At 43.0% G+C, this 13,731-nt stretch overlaps 1 protein-coding gene across 2 annotated transcripts in view; it reads right to left on the bottom strand.

Moving 5' to 3' along the window:
• The window catches only part of LOC126253437 (eukaryotic translation initiation factor 5B), a 432,003-nt gene that overhangs the window by 395,688 nt on the left and 22,584 nt on the right, over positions 1-13,731 (bottom strand). The gene's annotated exons all lie outside the window — the stretch shown is intronic.

Genomic DNA, 13,731 nt, shown 5'->3' with positions numbered 1-13,731 from the left:
TTGGTACGTTGATAGACACATAAACAAACACATACACAAAATTCAAGCTTTCGCAACCCACGGTTGCTTCATCAGGGAAGAGGGAAGGAGAGGGAAAGACGAAAGTATGTGGGTTTTAAGGGAGAGGGTAAGGAGTCATTCCAATCCCTGGAGCGGAAAGACCTACCTTAGGGGGAAAAAAGGACAGGTATACACTCACGCACACACACATATCCATCCGCACATATACAGACACCTTGCGGATGGATATTTGTGTGCGCGCGAGTGTATACCTGTCCTTTTTTCCCCCTAAGGTAAGTCTTTCCGCTCCTGGGATTGGAATGACTCCTTACCCTCTCCCTTAAAACCCACATACTTTCGTCTTTCCCTCTCCTTCCCTCTTCCCTAATGAAGCAACCGTGGGTTGCGAAAGCTTGAATTTTGTGTGTGTGTGTGTATGTGTGTGTGTGTGTGTGTCAACGTACCAACGCTTTCGTTTGGTAAGTTACATCATCTTTGTTTTTAGATATATTTTTCCCACGTGGAATGTTTCCTTCTTTTTGTGATTTGGTTGATGTAAGCACTTGGGCACATTCATAGCTAACTGAGAAATCAGACCGGTCGATTCGAATCATGACTGGGACACTGGTTTGCTACTTAACTTCTTGACATCCTTTATGGTGTCAGCCATTAACATTCCTACAGAGAGAGGGAGCTGACCATCCTATGACATTGTTAAAGGTCAGTCATTTCACAGGTAATATTCTAATTAGGTAAACATGTATCAAGGATGATAATCAAAGAGGGCTAGGATGCATCTTAATTTAATTGGACCGTTTGGAGAATTGCTGGGGGGGGGGGAGGGGGGGGGACAACTATGCACGATGTCCACAACAATTTTCACAGCCAGATCCAGGCAAAATATCTGAAAATTCTAGGAAATTCCAATGCCAGTAGGGTGTCCAAATTGAAGACAACATACAGAAAGAAGAAACTGAAATTACACACTTAAAAATACACACACACACACACACACACACACACACACACACACACACAAATGAGAGGTAACGAAACAAGTATGACAAGCCATCACACCTCGACTGTATCCCTACTAGATTTTGCACTGAATACTGTGCAAAGTTAGAAACACTTCTACATTGTTTTTGTTGAGACACACTGGAGCAGTGAACAGTCCCACTGCAGACGACTGTACATCACTCATGTTTGTAAAAATGGTGAAATAATGCATGCATAGAATGCCAGACCAATATTTTTACGGTCAGTCTGTTGCAGAATCTTAGAGCACATTCTAAGCTCTAACTTTAAAACATTCCTTGGGCAAAGAGAAGTTTCTGTCAACTAGTCTGATTGAATTATGGAAAAACTACTCAGTCAACTTTTTCACACAGTATCTTGCAAATAGTAGGTGCATTTCACCTCCTAGATTTTCAACACTGTACCACATTGATAGTTGATGTCTGAGGCAGTACGTGGTGCCCTCTTCACAAACACATGATGACTTGAAGAATGTTTGACTAACAGAACACAGTATGTTACACAGCACTTGTGCAGCAAGAGTGAAAGCAAAATTGGGTGTGTAACAGGGAAGCATTACAGGATAACTAGAATTCTCAATACTCATACACAATTCATTAAATAGTTTCAGAAGCAGTAACATACTGTTTGTTGACAATGCTGTTGTCTACAGGACAGTATCATCACTGGATGACTAATTAAATACATGATGACCTTGGGATTTCATTTCGTATAATGAATGGGAACTCACTTTAAACTTTGGATAAATGCAAAGATACTTCCTTCAACAAAGGCAATATTGACAGGCTCAAATTACAATATTAGCAATAAAAATCTAGAGCTAATTATGAAGTGGTATGAAATCATGTGAACACATGAAATCAGTTGCACAGATGATGATTTGAGGGGAGGGTTCTGCGAAAGTGTAGTGCAACTCCAGAAGGAAGTACCACACAAGACACTAGTGCAATCAGTACCACATAATTCCTCTAGCAATTGCTGTCCTTATCATATACACGTAATAGCAGCTGTTGAGGTTGTGATTTTCAGTCTAAAGACTACTTTGATGCAGTCTCCATATTAGCCTATGTACTGCAAGCCTCTTCACTTTGGTCAACTCTAGCATTTGATACCACTCATTGGGTTTGATCCATGACATCAAGTGTGATGTCATTTGTTTGCAATGTGAAGCTTTCAAGTGTCCAAAGATTAAATATCTACGGATGTCTCAGAAACTGGAGAAAACTGTGATTACAATTAACATGAACAGTGAATTATGTGTGCAATTTACATTTATTTTGAATTGGAGGCAAACAAATTTTAGTTTCGTAAATTAAACTTGTGTTCAGTGTGGTAACCCCTTTTAGTGATCAATGTTATGTCATCTTATAGTTGTGTGACACATGTATCTTCTCTTTTATTTCTATGGTACATACCCTTCTTTCTTATAATGTACATAATATATGGTACATGACTGGTTTGATTAGTTGGTTATTTTGGTTTTGAACATACCGTGTATGTTTTGCAACATGGACCCAAAATTAATATTCAATAGCTGAATGCCGTGGAGTGAGATGGAATGTATGGAATACACTGTGAATTTTTTCTTTTCCAAATGTTAGGAGACAGTACGGAACTCTCTAAATGTCAGATATGTGGCAACAAAATGAGACTGACAAAGGTTTGCTGTCAACATTCTTCAAACGTCTACATGTGATGGTGTCATCAGAATAATATGTGGCGGTCCATCAGGCACAAAATGTGGTTTGAGGCTTCAAGATTCAGCCTTTATGTTATAGTTAAACTGATGTACTATTTTTGTTACAACTCCTCAGTTTAATGTGTGTTTCCGAAAAGTACAGTAACTGATCAGTTTTTGTTCTGTAAAAATGTCTGCGAGGAATTCATTAGGTATAGTGGATCATTAGCAGGTCGATGGGTGATAATGGAAGTAGATGAGTTGAGCTCTGGTAAGAAGAAGAGTGGTAGTGGGCCATAAAGTTGTTGGACTTTGTGGTTTTGGGGCCGTTATTTCTACTGAGAGTAGTAATGATGATTTTTTTCAGGTTGTTGAAAAGCACAGTAAACATGTTTTGACATCCTTAATAGAGGTATATGTATCAGAGAGGCATACAATTATGTTGGTTGAGTTCGCTTCCTATAAGGGGTTGAACAGCAGGGGATATAATTGCCATGTTGGGAACCACAACACTGAATTTAAAGACAGTGACACTGAGGCCTGTACTAATGCTATTAAGTGACACTGAGGAACTTTAAAATCTGATGTTTGGAGAGGTAAAAGATTGAATTCTGACCTACAGGCTCATCTTTACGAGTACTGTTGGCAGAAAATATTCCACATGAGTATTGTATCTTTCAGGTGTTTATAAAGTTATACATACAGGCTCCACAGCTTGTAAGTTAAATGGGAATGGATGGCAGGCTCTCTCTCTCTTTTATTTTTTTTTTTTTTTTTTTTTGTGGGTACGGGAGGGGGTAGCTGGTTTCTTTTTGGGTGTGTAGGATGAGTTTTTGTGTATGTCAATTTCTTCTATTAAATGACATGTACATTCTTATTGTTACTGTGTATTTTAACTGACTTGTGAATTATATTATTTCTTCATTGTTCACTGTGGTTTCCCCCCCCCCCCCCCCCTGCATTATCTGCGTCAATGAGTCTCAGCCTTTCATGCATGGGGAATTTGGCATCTGGTAAGTTCAATTCTCAGTTATGTTCACATTTGTTTATTATTTATTTATTTGTGTGTGTGTGTGTGTGTGTGTGTGTGTGTGTAAGTTTTGGCCTCTCTGTGTCAGTATTGGCGTTTTGTGCTATATAGGTCAGCTGATGTTGTCAATACAGACATTCATTAGTTTTTGCAATTTTTTACTATGTGTATTGGCCTTCCTTTTTTTTATAGTGCAAATTCTTTAATGATTTTTGTATTGGTATAAGTCTTTCAAGTTACACTGTATAGCTCAAATGATGGTGTCAGCACTATTTACAGATTTTCTGATCTTCTTGTATGGTTCTCTTTTCTTTCAGTCAAGTTATGTAACAAATTTACTTTTCCTCAATTCGATTCAGTACCTCCACTTTAGCTGTTCACTTTACTCACTAATTTTTAACATTTTCCTGTAGCATCATTTCTCAAAAGTTTCTTTTATATTCCATTTTTGTCTGAACTACTTGTCGTCCACATTTCACCTTCGTACAACAAGGCACTTCACACACGTACCTTTAGACATGTCTCCCTAGAACTTACATTTATTTTAGATGTCAACAAATTTCTCCTTCTCAGAAATGCTTTTCTTGCAGCTGCCAGTCGGCAGTTTATATACTCTGTATTTAAGCCACTGTCATTTATTTTGCTGCCCATATAGCAAAACTCTTTAATGCTTTTCGTGTCTCACTACCTAATCTAATGGCTTCAATACCATCACATTTAAATCTCAATAATTCTGAGTATATGTCTTCTACTACAGGGGACTCTTTTTGACTTTGGTCTTTCAGTGCTCTGTTAAATTCTTCTTGCAGTACTGTACCTCATATCTTATCTTCATTTACTCCCTCTTCTTTTGCTGAACATTGTCTTCAACTTTGTTTTATATTATGCTACTATCATCGGTCCTTCAAAAGATTTTGAAATGACACTATTCATTTTGTCACTGACACCCTAAAGCCAACAACAAAAACAGCTAGCCTACTGGAGCTACATTATTTGTACATGCTGTGATCTAGTCATATGGGTGGATACTAAGCATTAATGCACTTCACACTGGTTTGCAGAGTATAGATGTAGATACAGGAGCTTCCAAAATTATAGCTAACTTTGGCTGCTTCAGAATTAAACAAAAAACTTATTTTCTAGTTGCCTCTTTTGGTGACACTGCACATACCAATCTCCATGGATGATAGTGTCAAATATCATCAAAACGTCAACCAAAGATACTCTTATCACATTTCCAGTCTCAAAACCATCAGAGGTTTGCTTTATAAAACCACATGTTCTACACATGACTTATCTGGTTGAGTACCACCCAGCTGGAGATAAAAGCAATGATACATGACAGTTATTAGTTTGTTCAGTAAAATGCTGTCAACTATTTTATAAAAATGGTTGCAGTATGACCTACAATGATGGGTCTTAGCATAAGCTGGATCTCTTTCTGTTTCCATTTTAGGGACCATTCTTGCTTTCCTTCCAAATTTAGGAATCTTAACATTCCTCACCTCGACCCATACATTGCCAGATTTATTTTTTCTGGTGACAACATTATCCTCGGTAGTTCCTGCCCACACATCTACATCTACATCCACACTCCGAAACATGATGCATGTCATAAGATACCTTGGACCACTACCAGTCATTTCCTTTCCTGTTCCACTCACAAATGGAGGGATAGGAAAACTACCCTATATATGCCTACATATAAGCACCAATTTCTCGTACCTTACCCTCATTGTTCTTATGCGAAACCTACATTAGTCACAACTGATTCACTCTACAATCAACTTTAAATGCTGCTTCTCTAAATGTTCTCAACAGTGTTTCGCGAAAAGAAGTTCCTTCCCCCCAGGGACTCCCATTTGAGTTCACAGAGCACCTCCATAATACTGGCATGTTGGTCGAACCTATTGGTACTAAATTAAGCAGAACACCTCTAATTGATTCAATGTCTTCCTTTAATCTGACCTGGTGAGGATCACAAACACTAGAGCAGTATTCAATAATTGTTTGCACTAATGTTCTGTATGTGGTTTCCTTTACAGATGGACCACACTTCCCTAAATTTCTCCCATCAAACTTAACTGATCCCTCACCTTCCTTACTACCATCCTTACATGATCGTTCTATTTCATATCGCTTTCCAATGTTATGTCTAGATATTTAATCTATGTGGTTGTATCACGCAGCACACTACAAATACTGTGTTTGAACATCATGGGATTATTTTGTCTACTCATCTGCATTAACTTACTTTTTTGCATTTAGATTGAGCTGCCATCCATGAAACCTGCTACACATTTTGTCTGTGATCTTGTATCCTCCTACAGTCACTCAACGATGACACTGTACTGTAATGACAGTATCGTCAGCAAACAGTATAAATTGCTGCTTACCCTGTGGTCCTCTACATATTTCTTCCAACTTTCAGCCTTCCCTAGACTAGGTGGGAAAAGAGCAGTGACTAATGAAGGTTGAGGCCAGGAGGTTACAAGAACACAGGAGAGTTCTCATCTGTGTAATTCAGAAAAGCTGGTGTTAGTAGGAATGACCTAGATGGTGCAAGCTTTGAAGCAGTCATTAAAGTGAAGAAGGCTGTGTTGGACAGTGTGCTCAGAGACTACGTGTCCAGCTATCTCTTGGCCACAATTTGTCTGTGGCCATTCGGCCATTCATGCGGACAGACAGCTTGTTGGTTGTCATGTCCACAGAGTACGCAGCACTGTGATTGCAGTTTAGCTTGTAAATCACAACTGCTTTCATAGGTAGCACTGCTCTACCTCTGCTCCCAAGCCTTTGCCTCCTGCCAACTGCCATAACAGTCACGCGATCTAGAAGTTAAGCTGCAATCACTGTGCTCCATTATATGTGGGCATGCCAACCAACAACTGTCTGTCCGCATGAATGACCCCCTAACAGTCAATGGCCATAAGGCAGCTGGACCACCCAGTCACTGGGCACACTGCCCAACACAACCTTCTTCACTTCAGTGACTGCTTCACAACCTGCACCATTCTGGATCATTCCTACCGACACCAGCTTTACTGAATTACACAGGAGGGAACTCTCGCTCCAATATATCCCATATTCCTGTAACCCCCCTGGCCTCAACCTTCATTAGTCACTGTCTTTCACACATCTATCACCTTCCCTGCTCCCATACTAGCACTGCACAATCTTCTTCTCCACCTACAAACCAACAGTCTGTTTACTTCTCTCGTTTTCCTCTTTGCCCCTTCCCACCCCCTTCTAACCTCCTGACTACACTTAGCTGCCCTAATTTTTGCCCATTTCAGAGGTTATTGAGGGCTACTGTGAAAATGTATACACCTATGGTAGTCAGTTGAATAGATTTGTGTGTGTGTGTGTGTGTGTGTGTGTGTGTGTGTGTGTGTGTGTGTGTGTGTGTGTAGGGGGGGGGGGAGGGGGGGAATGAAGGAAAGAGGGAGGGAATTCTCTTGGTGTCATTTGTGGAGGTGATTGTGGGGGAGGGGTAGGATTTTCCATTTCATGGTTTTTGAATGTAGTTTTTTTTTTTACTTATATTTTTGTTAAGTTACTGTGATTACTATGGTTAGTAGGTGTGGGGAGGGCACAGGGGGTTTGGGGGAGGGGTGTTTGTGTTTTGGAGGTATGGCTGACATTTATGATTTTGTGCTGTTTTTGGTGGGTGGGTGGAGCGGGGCAGCTTACATGTGTATGTTAGCAGCTTTCATAAGGTTTTTTTTTCTTTTTTTTGTAGTTTTATTTTATTTTTATTGTAGTATGTATGGTATGTGTATTTATGTTTACAATGTGTGTGACTTTTACACCAATATTGGTGGTGATGCAAGTTTTTATGAATTTTCAGTTTGTTTTGATAGTGTTCTGTAACTATGCCGGATTGTGACTGGTAGATTGGTGGATTGGTTTAAAAGAGGAGGGGGGGGGGGGGGGGGACCAAACTACGAGGTCATAGGTCCCTTGTTTCTCGTACAACAATGTCACAAGTGTGAGAATAAAACAGACAAGACATATAACACAAAACAGAAAGAAAGGAAAAACCAGAAGAATGAAGGAAAGGCAAAAAACACCAAAAGGAACAAAACAGGACAAGAAAACAACAGAGATGCTAGAAACAGAAGAGAGTAAAAGAAGAAAGCAGTTTACAGTGGCTGGCCGACCACGAGAATAAAAAAGAAAAGCCAGCCACTCTGTAACACATTAAAACCTCCACCCTAAAAGCACTGGGGTGGAGGACGCAGAGGGACAAAGGACATGCGCTGAAACTTAGATCAAATGATAAAACCCACCCTCATGAATAAAACATAAAACTAAATCAGCCAATGAGGCGTTGTCAGATAAAATGTGCGGCAACGAGTGAGTCCAGTAACCCAAGATTTCTTCGCTGGGCAATCAAAGTGGGACAGTGGACCACTGTCAAACGGGCGCCGCTCCGACACTGAGGTGGGTCTTCATGGCGCAGGAGGCAACTGTGGGTCGCTTTGAGTTGCCCAAGTGTGGCCAATGCGGAGCTGGCAGAGGACAATTGACTCCCCGCGATATGACCACATGGAAGACTTCCACGGTATTCGAAGTCTCCTTAATGACACGCTGTTTGTTGTGCGTACTGTTATGCCATTCCATCTCCGACTGAAAAACCCTGCGGTGTAAGTCAGAACGCAGGTCAGGTTCAGAGATGCCCATCTCCAGAAGCGGTTTTCACATAGCCTGTTTCGCCAGCCTGTCAGCAAGTTCATTGCCTGGGATGCCAATGTCTCCTGGGGTCCACATAAACACCACTGAACGACGGGACCGGTCCAGGGCTTTGATGGACTCCTGGATGGACTCCCAGATGGATTCCTGGATGGACGCCACCAAAGGATGGCGAGGGTAGTACTGGTCGATAGCTTGTAGGCTGCTCAAGTAGTCAGTACACAGAAGAAATGATTTATCGGGGAAGAAACGATTTCTCGGGGCATGAACGGATACACTAAACTGCAAGAGATATGGCCACCAGCTCTGCAGTGAATACACTGCAGCCATCAGGCAAGGAATGCTGTTCAATATGGCCTCTGTGGACAACATTACCATCAGCCATTGAGCCCCGGAACACTTCAAGAATCGAGAAGAAGCAACAGCAGAGAGCCGCAGGGTTAATGGAGTCCTTAGGGCCATGTGAAAGGTCCAGGTGAAGCTTCGGCCTACAGTTACCCCTATGAAGGTGTACGTGAATGGACCTCGAGGGGCGGTGGTGAAGGGATGGACTCCAGTTCAGACAGAAGCGATCACGCGCGAACCACAATCATTAGCCCTGACCTGGGCTGCCTATGCAGGAGGTGAACTACCGTGGTTGGGAAAAGACGATGGTAATTAGGATATTCAGGAGAGCTATGAATGTGTGCAACATAACTGGCGAGCAGTTGTGCACGTCTGATCTTCAATGGAGGAACTCCAGCCTCCACCAGTACACTTGTCACCGGACTCGTCCTAATAGCTCCTGTCGCTAGTCAAATTCCGCAATGATGCAATGGGTCGAGCAAACGCAATGTTGAGGGTGGCACCGAACCATAAATCTGTGATTGGTAGATATGATGGATATGGGTTTACTATTGTTGGTGAGGTTTTCAATATTAGATACGTGAGCGAGGTTAGGTTTTGTCACATTACAAACTTCATTTGAGCCGTATTCAGTAAAGTGAAGTGTTGAATACTGCCTTTAACGATTTGAGTATTGTTGTTTTCTGGTATCGCGGGCTTCATGTGAGCTGTACAGGGTAATTTAAATAGCAGTACCAGCTTTCGGAGCTGTGCATAGATTTGTGATATACACTTTGTTTGAGCTACACGCTGATATGCCAAAACATTATGACCACTGCCCACCATGATGATGTATGCTAGCTGCTGGTGTTGCAGGCATGTGGCGTGTTAATGAAAGTATGTAAGCAGAGCATACATGGTTGGGGAATCATCCTAGCAAAGATATGGGCTGCAAATGGGGAAATCCGTTGAGAAAAGTGACTTTGACAAGGGGCAGATTATTACTACCCAGAGCCCGTAAATGAGTGTCTCAAAAACAGAGAAGCTGGTAAATGATGTTGTTGATGATGATGATGATGATGATGATGATGATGATGATGATTATTATTTGGCTTGAGGGAGCGCTCAACGTCATGGTCATCAGCGTCCTGACAAAACTCAACATGAAATCTCATAGGTGAGAATGAAGGCTGTTCCCACATGCGGAGCAGTTTATAACGTACTAAAGTCTGCTGCCCTTCCCCCACCAGTTTAGGGATGATTCCTGACAGTTCACAAAATTTCACTACTCTGATAACACTGGTATCGGTATCTGCGAGAATGGTGGGCAGATCTCCAGTGAGACCGAGGGCTGCCCTAATATCAGTATACAGGACACACGTAGCCACAAAATGCCGAACTGAAAGCGACACGCCACAAACTTCACAGAATAGTGGATCTTCCAGGCGAAGGAGGAAGTCATGTGTGAAAGTGCTATGCCCGATGCGCAACCTGGTAAGCAAAACCTCCTTCCAGTGGCGAGGCTGACATCAAGTCTGCCAAGCCTTTGTGGTTGATTTGAGCCACTGCAGTTTGTTGCCTGACACCTGCAGCCATTCAGGCTCCCACTGACGCATGATGCATCTGTAAGAAAATGAGAGAATGGCATGCAACGGGATGGGACACTGATGGACAGCACCATCCCAACACGCTTCCTTGGCAGCTCTGTCAGCCATGTCGTTAGCCTGTATCCCAACGTGGCCAGGTACCCAGCAAAAGATCATCTCCTTGCCATGGCACTGGAGCCATTGTAAGGAGTCATGGATGAGCTGAATCAGTGGGTCTACCGGATACATTTGGTGAAGTGCTTGCAGTGCACTGAGTCGGAACAGACAAAAAAACTCTTAAGATGATGTCTGTGAACCCTCTGCAGTGCATCAGAATGCCATATAACTTCGCATCTTAATTTGTATATTGTTCTGGAAGATTCACTTAAAAAACCCTATCAGAGAAAACCACAGACCAACCGAGAGCATTCTCCTGCTGGGATCCACCTGTATAAATAACGATAAAACTATGGTACATACTTAAAACAGATGAAAACAAAGTCGTAAAAACCATATCTGGAGTACAACTTTTCTTGTACAGTGTCAAGCTTAAAATCACTTTAGGCCTCTGAAGACACCAAGGCGGCAGTGCGTTCCAACCCTGAGTGTGTATTTTCATACCCGAGAGATCCAGATCCTTGAGACAGTCCGCAGCATGTATACCAAATGGCGGGATCGCTTGGGGCCGATTCCTGAACAATCGTTCAAAGGTGGGTTGGATCACTGAACTAAATGCCAATGACTGAGGTGACACTGGTATTTTCAGCACCTGTCAAGCCAAAAGGATATGTCGCCAAACCCAAAGTGGTGGTTCACACAGACTCTGAACTGGGCTGGTCCAAAACGCTCCAGTCAATATCCAAATGCCCTCATGGTGGACAGCATCTAACTTCCTGAGGTAGGAAGGACGGGCTGATCTGTAGCCCACACTGCCACAGTCTAAGCGTGATCAAACAAATGCCCTATAAAACTGCAGGAGCCGGGACTTGTCAGCTCCCCATGTTTTTCCACCAAGGCATTTCAAAATGTTCAACATCCGGAAGACCTTTGTTCGTAGGTCTTTCAGGTGTGGGAGCCATATTAATTTCGAGTCAAATAATAAACCCAAAAAGCGTACAGTTTCTTGAAAACATAAAATATGGACCCCCAGTGTAAGCTCTGGTTTGTTAAAATTGTGCACACAGAGTCTTCTCAGGTGAGAACCGAAAACCAGTTGTCTGGGCCCAGGTTTCCAGCCTCCTGATGGTCAGCTGTAGCTGCATCGTCGTCGTCGTAACATCAGAGGAAGGGTAAAAGATTGCAAAGTCATTAACGAACAAAGAGCGTTTGACAGGGCTCCTGACTGTGGAGGAAATGCCATTGATAGTGGTGGCAAACAATGTGACGCTGAGGACACTGCCCTGGGGCACACCATTCTCCTGAACAAAGCAATCAGACATGGCACCGCCAATGCGATAACAAAAATGCCGGTCCTCCAGAAAGGATTGGATCAGAAGCGGCAGGCGTCCACGTAGTTAACATTCATGAAGTGGGCAAAGGATGTTGTACCTCCAAGTAGTGCCATTTGCTTTTTCGAGGTAAAAAAACACACAAACTAAATGGTTTCGGCGTAAGAAGGACTCCTGCATCGCCGTCTCCAGTAGAATTAAGTTGTCAAGAGTGGAACGGTAGCATCTGAAACTGCACTGAGAACAGCTCATGTGACCTCGGGACTCAAGCAGCCAGACGAGGAGGCTATTGACCATGCGTTCAAGAGTGTTACCCATAAAACTGGTAAAGGCAACACTCCGATAACTATTAGGGGCACTACAGTCCTTGCCAGGTTTCCAGAATGGAATTAATATTGCCTCCCTACAGGTCTTGGGCTACTGTCCATCACACCAGATCTGACAAACAAGAGAGGAGCTGACCTTTTACTTCAGGGAACGAACCACGGCATAATGGATCTCATCAGGTCCAGGAGCAGTGTCTCTGGCTGCATTAAAGCAGATTCCAGTTATCACATGGAGAATGGAAGGTTGTACACTTCCTCATCATGTGAGAAGAAATTGAGCTTCCTTAACTCTGCAGTTTGACGGAATACCTAAACAGCAGGAGCTTGTCTGGATGACTTAGTAACAGTAAAGAAGTGTTCAGCTAAAACGTGAGCCATGTCTTCTGGCGTGTCCACCAAGACCCCATTATTGGACAAGGACACAAGGAGATGTGGACTACCCTAGCCTGAAATCCGTCTTATTGATTCCCAAATGTGCGCAGCGGAAATGGACCAATTAATGGAAGTCTTGAATTCCCTCCAGGAAGCCCTCTTCCGTTCTTTGATCACTCATCCTGCATGTGCTCTCGCAGACCTCAAGGCATGAGGATTGTCTGTAGTTGGACACTGTTTGAAGTTCCGCAGAGCTGTCCGTCTGGCCCTGATTGCCAATCGACAGTCGTCATTCCACCACAGTACCGGCCATCGTCTGTGGTGGTTACTAGACCTGGTGATGGACTCTGCGGCAGCCCTTTGGATCTCATGAGTGATATGGACCACCGCCTCCTATGCAAAATCCTTTCATTCAAAAATAGCCTGTCGACTGTACTGTAACCAATTTACCCTTTGTATCAACCACCTGCATGGTCTCCTGCTGGCCACCGTCCTAGGCGGCAGACAAATCCACACTGGGAAGTGGTCACTAGAATGTAAATCTGGAGCCACTTCCCACTGAACTAAGTCTGCAACAGCTGGGTAACAAAAACAAAGATCAATAGCTGAAAAAGACCCTGTAGCTGTGGAAAAGTGAGTCATCTGACCCGCGTTCAGAAGGCAAATATTCTCAGAATCGACGAGTTGCTCAATCATCCGATCCCTGGAGCAAGTTGTAGCCGAGCCCCACAGCACATTGTGGGCACTTAAGTCCCCCACAAGGAGGAATGGGTGTGGGAGTGCCTAAAAGAGGTCTGCCAGTGCATCCGCATCCAAAGCGTCATTGATGGGCACGTACAAAGAATACACTGTGATAGTAAAGCATGTGAGAACTTTCACAGCAATTGCTTGCATGGTCGTGGTAAGAGGGACAGGAGAGCAGTGGCATCTGTCATCAAGGAAAATAACCACTCCACCTTTAGCTCCATCTCCAGTAGCATCGTCCTTCCCATATGTGTGGTAGCCCCGTAATGCAGGTGTGTGTGACTTTAAGATGTGTCTCTTGTAAGCAGATGCAGAAAGATTTATCCTGGACCAGCAGCTGCAATTCTTCCAAATGTGAGCAATATCCATTCAAATTCCATTGCAACACAGAATTCCGTATGGAAGCCATTGGTTAGCGATGGTGGTTCTTTTCTTTCTCCCTCGGAGGCGGTGATTTACCACGTAGGTCAGGGAGAACATTAGCCAGTTC

Source organism: Schistocerca nitens, chromosome 4, assembly GCF_023898315.1.
Source record: "Schistocerca nitens isolate TAMUIC-IGC-003100 chromosome 4, iqSchNite1.1, whole genome shotgun sequence".
NCBI lineage: Eukaryota > Metazoa > Arthropoda > Insecta > Orthoptera > Acrididae > Schistocerca > Schistocerca nitens.
This window is presented reverse-complemented; position numbering and strand designations above follow the sequence as displayed.